Here is a 10,011-nt window from a genome sequence, read left to right on the forward strand (position 1 = left end):
GGTATTCCTGCCTGCGCTAAAGATAGAATTATGGCGATAGCATTCCTGGCACTAATGCTTTCAACAGCTTTGGGAGAGGGGTGGCTCCAAGAAGGACAATATCGAGAGGATCTTTCCGATTACTAGTACTAGTAGTACCGTTGCACTTTCTTTGTCACAATCTACATTGTACAATCATGGTCATGCAGCAGCTGATCCGGGAAAAGCCGCATTGCATTGCACTACGACCTTGGCTACAGAATAATTTCCCTACTACTGATTGATCCTTTCTTCGCTCACAAATAGTTTCGCCATTGGTGTTCACAAATTAAAGGGGAACTACACCCAAAAATCAAAACTTCATGGTCCGTAGAGTTTTGGACGCTGAGTCGAATGGTGAAGGTCCCACTTCGATCCGACCAAGCGTTCCTGAGATATCTTCGGTTTAAATTGTACTTTCGGGGGACGCGCCATGACGTCATGCGGCCGCGACACACCCCCAACACGCCCTTCTACGTCATTGAGACTTGCTTGCCTGGGCCAAGCTCAGAAGTACAGGTATTTTGGTATGTGAAAGGAATAGTTCTGACAAAGACGTCCTCACCATGAGCGATTCCGACGTATCAGACGAGCTTGAAAGCTCAGAGCCTGAGCTGAAAATGTTTGGCTTCGAGCATGAGCCGAAATTTTCAGGAAAGGATATGGCAGCGCAAGCGGTGGCTTCCATTCGGGCTGTAAATGTGGATGAAGCAGAAATTACTGCAATTGGAGAAGTCGCTCTCCATCAGCAACATCTGGCAACCGGTTGGCTGGGCTATTTCGAAATGAAGCGGCAGCCAAAGCAGCTCAGACAATCCTGACAATCCGTAAGTGTTTTCACAGTATAGTCCTACGTAATGCTCACAAATCGAATCGTTCTCTTCATATCGTAAATTGTGTGAAATTTTGTATTCGCACAGTACTCAGATCAATAGTCTCCTCACTCGTACTCCTGTACATGGAGTTTGCTGCGTAACATGGCTAGCATTATCTCCGTGCAAGTCGTGCAATGTGTATCGGTTCACTTGTGCTTTATCTCACATAAGTGGACTGCACTCAATTCGTATTGTGGCGAAATACATTCTCACCTTTTGCATTATCACTTAGTCTTTACAGAATGCTGAGACGTTCTCTTGTATTTCACGTAGCTGTGTACCAACAATTACGCTGTGCACTCTAGCAGCAGCAGCAGCACAGTAGCATATTGAGTGCGTTTTGCCCTACTGTGGTGTCTCATGACTGCATTACCGGAACAGCTCTGTCCTTCTTGATTATCATTCTAAAATGTGTGCACATATCCGCCTGCGCCCCACACACACGCGTACGCACGCACATGTGCTCACCTTGGTGGGCACATAGTATAGTAGTCACACATGCTCACGCACGCAGACACGCAATTTCACAAGCGCGTGCGCACACGAGTGCATAAGCATACAAGTGCCTGTGCACATGCTCGTGCACGCACACATGCGCGCACTCATGCACTTGGTTGCATACCCACACATCCCTCAGGATCACTAACGGCAATGCATCTACTACTTGTCATTCCATGTCCCTCCCGCAAATGGGGAGAGAATGACATAAAGGAGAACACAGAATAGATGACGTGAATATCTTTGGAATGTTATATTACATTACCGGTACACAAAAGCACACGCATGTGCGCGCACACACACTCAGTGTCACGCGCGTGCGCGCGCGCACACACACACTCACGCGCGTGCACCCACACACACAATAATAATAATGTCTGTCTCTCACGCGCGTGCGCGCAAACACACTCACGTGCGCGCACGGGCGCGCGCACGCACACACTCACACTCGTGCGCGCACACTCACGCGCGTGCGCGCGCACGCACACACACTCACGCGCTTGCACGCATACACACAATAATAATAATAATGTCTGGCTCTCATCTGCATCCATACTGAGAAAACCCAACGGGTTCCCGAATAGGTGTACACCGTTGCCGGTATGTGGACTATCTTCTCTCCTTGAACTGCGGGTCATTGCGTGATGTAGCTTATCAGCAGTACATACTGCGTGTTCATACAGGAAAAAAACATGCCAGCTAGAGGCGCTGGCGCTGCAAACAGTCCTTCCTATAACCTTGGGGCGGTGGCAGTGGTCGTAGCTCAACAGTGAGTCACTGCGACCGATGGTACAGCCGCTCTTGATCTTCTTCCTGTAAAATCAAGAACAGCAATCGCAGACAGGTTCATCGATCGCACGCAGTATAGTCTAGGGAAACAGGAGATCTACTGCCGTCCACCTCATCAGGCCGGTTTCGGAAAGCTTCACATTTCGTAGTGATGTAGTCCAAAACAATTCTACAAATGCTTTGGAAAAGAAAGAACTACATACAGTAGCTAGTGTTTTTGAAATATCGCACTCACCTCCGCTTTTCGACTGACACTTCACAGTGTGGCGTGCGAAAAAGGACGCACCACAGTTTCATCCACCAGCGTCCGCATCGGATGAGTGCATAATATTCCTCCTGAAAATCCTCCTCTGCCAAATGGCTGGAACACACGCGAAGGATTTACATTGTAGTCCCTAAATTGTCAAGCAAATAATTATGTCGCTTGATAGCTGCTATGGTGCACTGCTCGGCCTGTGCCAAGCACAATCCTTCAGAAATTGGTGCAGGTTCATCCCAGGGGGGTTACCAGTAAGATTATAGTAGCCAACAACACAGCCAGAAGCCATGATGACACAAATACCCTCTTCTTCCATGGACAAACAGAAAGAAGATGCGAAATCCCAGTGTTTCTGGATCTGGCCAAAGGATCACCAAGTCTCAATGACGTCACGGGTTTGTGACGTCACGGCACGGACCCGAAAAGGACAATTGCAAACTGAGCCCCAGCCAGCAGAAACCTGAACATGTGTAATTTTTTCAAAAATTATTTTTTCCCTCGAAATTGTTTCTACACTATTAATCATTCAAGTTATCAAGTTTGATGACAATCTGATAAGCGAAAGCATGGAAAATAGAGTTTGAAGTCACACAGGTCAAGATTCCGTACAGTTGGCGCAGCATCCATGCCTAGTGATTCCATGCAAGTTGATCCTACAGTTTCTGATTGTGATGTGGAACAGGTACATGTAAGTAAATAGAATGCAAATCAGGCTTGCCCTCTTGGTGCTGCAGGCATGAGTTGTTCAGAAGTGTGACGATATTCCGTATACATCACTACCTTCTTTACAACACCAGAGTGCAAAACGCGGATGATTGGTGGCTGGCCTTCCAAATTGTGTTCAGGGACCTCTGTGCTGGCAGTTTGAGCGTTGTGACAAAGCTTGCCATACTGATAGATGTGCTCACCAATACCACATACATCCACTCTCTTGCACACTTTCACTCAGACCATGATTTCAGCATAATTGTATTTCAATGATATGAGCGAATACTCGCGTTTTGTAGCACGTGAAGATGTTGCCCCAACGCGTTCAGCCGGTTTGAGTTTTTAGGGATCCCTTTCTCATCACAGGCTGCAGCCAGCTTGGCGTCATCTGGCAAGGTAGAGCACTGATAATACTACGCTCTGTTTTGCGCCGTGAGAAGCCCTCCATCAGTGTCTGCAGCATCATTGCTGTCGATGTAGAAATACGGATCGCTCAGCGGGACGACATTCTGCTTCTCCTCGCAGTCGCTATTACTCCAGCACTGACTATCGTCACCACCAGTATCCAGTGTCGATTTTATGAGGGCTCTTCGTTGCTATGCATATGAGACTCGCCACTGCTGGACAAGCTCAGCAAGATCGCCACCAAACAAATAATTCCGATCGCGAACTAACTTTCAGCGCCGCTCCGTACAGGGAGTCTCGCGCTGACAACTCTGGACCTAAGTCTTTGTCGCGACACCTGTCGCCATCGCTGTGTCTAAACTCAACCTCCGTGTGACGAGCTCTCACCTAGCGCTAAAATCAATTGACCAGAGACATTTGAAGACACTTGAAACTCCTTTGACAACAAAGACACCCACTCGATCGAAAAAGAATCTTCAAAAGCCAGCTCACTGCGCGTCCCAAACTTTGACGTCACATTTTGATGATTGATATCAAGTACACAAGTGCTGGTTTTCGCTGGCCGGGGATATTATCTCAAGAACGCTTGGTCGGATCGAAGTGGGACCTTCACCATTCGACTCAGCGTCCAAAACTCTACGGACCATGAAGTTTTGATTTTTGGGTGTAGTTCCCCTTTAATGGTTCCGCCATATACATGTACATGTACGTGTACATGTTACGATGTTCATGTATCTCTACTGCATCTCAGTGAACAGTTGGTTTTAAAACCCTATTGCTTGACCTTTCGAAGGATTCCACAGAACGTTCGGACCATGTGCTCTTGTTACATTTGTCGATAGGGAAGGTCTCTTTGACGGGCAAAGCAAAGCACAATCATCACCATGTATCAGTACAGTGAGTAGTTTAACCCAACACGAATGAAAAATGTGAAATGGAATAAAAACAATATTTGTAAAAAATAAGTAAATAAAAATTAAAATTCCATATCGAACACGAATAAAATAAAATAAAAATATGTAAAAAATAAACAATATCGAACACGGAATTAATTCCGGAACTATCTACTCAACCAATTCATAATGCAATACCCGCACACTGTGTCAGTGATGGAACTCCGCTACCCGATCAACAGCAGAGACCACTCAATCACATGCTTAGAAGCCGCTCTCCACAATGGCCAACTTACATTTGTCGGTCGTTGCAATAAATAAACTGTTCATGCACACGTGCACGATATTGCAAACGTACTGAACAAGAAATGATGCAGCTCATTGTACATTGTACATTTACATGTATGTACATGTACATGTAGTTACCATGGAAACGCAACATCACCATGGTCAAGGGATGATACGACAAACCGGTCTATCCTTCTAAAAACATCCGCGGTTGATACTATGGGTGGTACATTTTACATGGTGGTTGTTGAGTACTACAAATAACCTGACACATGTACAATAGGATGTGTAAAGTGTGATTCTAGAATCTAGTGGTATCCGGTCGGTAGGTGTTCAATGCTTTAATTCGCACAGTGCCTACACGTCAGCGGGAGGACACGGACATCAAACGAAACAAAGGAGACCATGCGATGAGCCCTGCCAGGTACCCCCACTTTGCCTTGAGGATATGATACGTGCACGTGATTTGAGCAGTGCATTCTGATTTCCTTAGATACGCATATTGACAGCGCTATGGTGAAGACAAACACTCTTTCTGCTGTCACAGCGCATCTCATTCCTTGCCAGATCCTACATTATGACTGTGGCATGTACATGTACGAATGAATAATCGTTTTATGGGCTGTGCGGCAACAGTAGGGGGTGTTCTGGACGAGGCACCCTTGACAGAGGTGACATGTTCAAGAGCCAGGAACAATGCGGCACCCTAACATTTCTGAAAGGTCATTCTGCAGTATGCATGCAACGTGCTGATGTGAATGTGACTCATTTCATTTTTTTGCACCGAAAACCGTGAGTGAAATACTCAATAATACCGGTCAACTTAGCGGAAGGATTTCCCAGTATAAGGAAGCACAAAGTGTCGAGAATATGCCCCCTCCCCCTTCCCAATGGCACCTGGAGTGTTGCGTTATCCTGATGACGACGATGAAGTGTTTCAGATAGGGGTCAACATTCCGACTGCGCAATTGGTAGTGTTCTGGCCTGAACCAATGTCGGCTAATGATGATGTGAAAACTGGAATTTCCACTGTGTCCAGTGCACGAGAGGATCACAGATGGCACACCGGGTGGTAAGGATTGCCCAGAAAGATACTTCAGTAGATGGTATTGTTGACACCAAAATGACCGCCCGGGACTTACATGTACGTCTCTAGACAAGCGACTACACAAATTCTCAAACAATGTATTATACATGTACATGTATAAGGAGGAAAACTTCCTTCTGCCAGCGGAGAGTGCTCAACACAATAATGTGGAGCACTGTTACACACAAAAAGGCACAACTGAGGTTTACAGATTTGTCGCAACTCAGAGTTTCTTGTTCAATGCAATCATCAGTCGACTATTATCATGTTCAGTGAGACTTGGCCAATATAAAGCATAGTTTACAGATTCAAACCTTCTATTTCTACATTCACTAGCAATCTTTACTTTCTGCGCTAATAGCTCCCTCACCTAAGCGCCAGCGGTCAACCACACGGCCAGCATTGCAACATTTTCTGTGCTGAATCAGACACCAACCAGCTATCGCTAGGCAAACCGAATGCCGATATCCTACACTACCGTACTTTGTTGATGACAATGATGGAATGCCTACATGTACATGTAATTGCAACAATATTTACGTTATTATTTACACAACAGAACAACAAGGACAATCAAGGCTTGTTTGCTGCTACTTTAAGTTTCATGCTTTCATGCTTACGCAATCATCAGGCATGCCTGATGATTGCGTAAGCATGAAACTTAAAGTAGCAGCAAACAAGCTTTGATTGTCCTTGTTGTTCTGTTGTGTATTACGCTCTGCCTTTGTGGTGTTGAGCACTGTCAGCACTCTGGGTACATCCTTCGGTACGTTATTATTTACATGTACGTGTACATGTGTATGTACATGTACAGTTCTGGCAAACTGAAATTCGGCCCCCTTGCCGGCGCGCCGCCCCGGCAAGGGGGTCGGATTTCACAATCACATCGGCCTCTTGTACCGGCAACAGAACACAATTTTTATACAGAGTCAGAATCAGTGAGAACCATTTAATAGGAAAGAGATAAAGGAGAGATGAAGGGGGGAACTCCACAGCACCTAGCATGAGAATTCTAAAGCCAAGAGAGCAACCGACCGAAACAACGCAGGCTTGGTTACGCGCTTCCGCTGCCACAAGGGTCACCATTCTCTCTGTGACTGGGGCTGAATCGGCCACGTGATCCTCGCAGGCTGATACTAGTACACGCTGCTCTTCTCAGCAATGCGAATGATAACCTGCACCGCATTGTTGCAAGTATTACGCTGAAGGGTTCACCCGTCTTCTCCGCCTTCTTATCCGCAATCCGTCTGTAGAGGGCTGAAGCATGTACATTAATTGTAGTATCACACAATGTAGGGGGGGGGGGGGGCACTAAAGGACTTTGAAAATGTGTGCCTTGCTGAGCGGTACATCAGCATGGGGTGACACATGGAATGTCCATGTACGGTGTAAATTTAGCACGTTTGAATCTCCCTGGGCATATTGACCTTGCGCCTTGAATCAGTGTGAGCTATGGGGGCAAGGGGAGGGTTCTGTTACCGGAAAAAATAATTCCAAAGGACCATAATTATCTCAACTTTGAACACGCACTAGTCTACAGTACTTATCTCCGTACAGTGTTCATCTCGCATGCCAAGTCGGTGTATCGCAACTCTTCGCCAAGGCAACAACAACATTTGCAATATTCGTCCTGGTCGAGATACCCAAGTCCTGGCTGGTAAAATGGAAACCTTCCACTCATCTCTGACTGGACGGTCGATGGTAGTATCTTGTCGGGTGTCAAGAACTGCTACATGTGCATTCCTGGTGCGTTCCGTGTTTTCTCCTTGCTGAGGACCTTGCAGGAACCATCTCAGTGCCTGGCACGCATGGCATCGGCCAGTGTGTAAGTGAGGATTGCTCATCTACTTTGAAGTACAAGGGCACATTATGGCTGGCCAATCAAGCCAATCAGAAAGCTCTTCAGCCTTCACGGCTAAATTACAATTCTGAGCGCCCTTGGCCTTGACACCTTGACACCTGGACACCGCGCATACCTCCCGTATATCTGCGCACCGCACATGCCTTCTGGCCTTATTGGGTTGGTGTCACATTGAAGCCGCCGACACGGGATACTTTCATGACGCTCGCTACCATGCATTAATATGTTTTGATAATCATACTTCGAAGTACAATGTAGTTTGCTGGCTTGGTGTTTATCTATCCCTAGGTCCCCCACGTGTACGTGTACGTGTAGGTGTAGGTGTAGGTGGCTAATCAAACACTAGTGTTTAGGCATTGGTAACGATTCTAAAGACTTTGAAGTAGAAGTTTACTACAGTGCAACCTCACAAGACTGTGACAAGAGTGACCCGCGGCCAAGTCAACCCTTTCGTTAAGCATTGTGCAAACTCAAGCGGGATAAACATCTATTTCATTCCTTGGTGCTGACCGCTTGCGCTTTCCCGCATCCCTTGGCACAAATCACATCCCCAATTCATTTCGCGATGAACTCTAATTAACACATTCGTTCATCTTGGGCACCAAACCCTACCTTGGGGTCTGTTGGGAATGCCACAGTAAAATAATAAAATACAACACAAATACAATAGAATAGGGCAGCGCGTATCGTTTTCTCTACAGACATTTACATTGTGCATGTAATCCTCGTGTCTCCTGACACCATGGACAATGAATTGAACAAAGGAGTGTTATGAATAAAAGGTTCAGTTATTAATTAAAAAAAAATAAAAATAAAATAAACAAATTAAGGAGTGTAGTTTTGGGGCAGAGTACCCCTGGTGCCAATGTTGTAACGCATTCGCATGGAGCAGCGCTGGGCACTGGTGTGCCTTTTCTTGCATTCATGATGGCGTGTCGATCAGTCCGTTGACTCTCCAATGGAAATACTGAAGTCGATGCCCCCTTTGGAGCACTAGGCGGGTGTTTTATGCCAGTTTAGCAATTTCCGTTAACTGATTTTCCTTTCCTCCACGTGGGTGAAGTAGCGTCGAGCAGACAAATAGCCACTAGTTTCAGTCTTCTTTCTCGAGCTACATGTACATGTACATGGACATGTACAAATGTACATGTACATGTACGTATTGCTATGTACTACTTTTTCATGTACTATTTTACCTTTCATGGTAGTTTTAATTTTAATTTAATTTAATTTTTCATGTCTACATGACTTTATCTTCTTGCCCATGAAAGAGGCCTTTACCCCGCAAAAAAATTTCTATGTACTTGGTTAAAGAAATATTGAACCTAAGAACGATTTACACCGCTTGTTTTTGTTCAAACATGTTGTTGGTTGACAGCATGTAACAAGGTGGAGGACACCGTGTTCGGAAACAGTGACCTTTCTACAACCATTCACAGTTGGCAGAGCCCCAGTCAGAACATGGGCTAACACCCATAGGGTTAAAATCAAGGTCGCAAGACTGGAGCCCTGCCAACTGTTGATGGCTGTACTAAGGTTACTGTTTCCCAACACAGTGGTCCTCCACCCTTGTACCATGCTATCAACCAAACAACATGACCGTATACACACATTGTACATAAGCAAGTACATGTACATGTACATGTAGCTGCTCTACTGTCCGAAGAGTGCTCAGTACTCGTATACTGGATGCTCCTCTGTCAGATACTTCTTCTTTCGTATTTTCTAAGTCCTCTCCTCTCTTTTCTAAATGCGACTTGTCCATTCGCCTTTAACATTGGGCCTAGTTCCCGTTTATTGTGCGAATCAAAATATACCAACCAACCAACCAACATGTAGTACAGAGCCTTGTAAGTTGTACACAAGAGAGAGCTTCAAATCTCTCTCCTGTGCATGCACATTGTACATGTACATTGTACATGTACGTGTATCCATGGATTTAAGAGCGAATTACACGTATACATACATGTTTGTTTGTTTGTTTGTTTTTTACGAGAAACCACGAACCTCGAGAACAGAATACTGCATGGTAGAGGTGGTTGCAGACGCAACTGTGGTGGTGAAAACTGGAGCATCTCCGCCGACCTGAGGTCTCGGCTTCAGCGACACTTCAGAGCACCAAAAACTGGGGAGGAGTAGGCACAGGGGGAGGGGAGGGGGGTACATTTATATAGAGGAAGGAAAAACGGAAAGATGATACATGTGATAGAGGAAGAAAAAAATAAAAAATAAAAAATAAATAAATAAATAAAATAATAAAAAATAAAAAAAATAAGAAAGGGGGGAGCCAGGGTGCAAGCGGAGAGGGTGTTCAGGGAGTGTTCAGAGGG

Source organism: Sycon ciliatum, chromosome 6 (assembly GCF_964019385.1).
Source record: "Sycon ciliatum chromosome 6, ocSycCili1.1, whole genome shotgun sequence".
Lineage (NCBI taxonomy): Eukaryota > Metazoa > Porifera > Calcarea > Leucosolenida > Sycettidae > Sycon > Sycon ciliatum.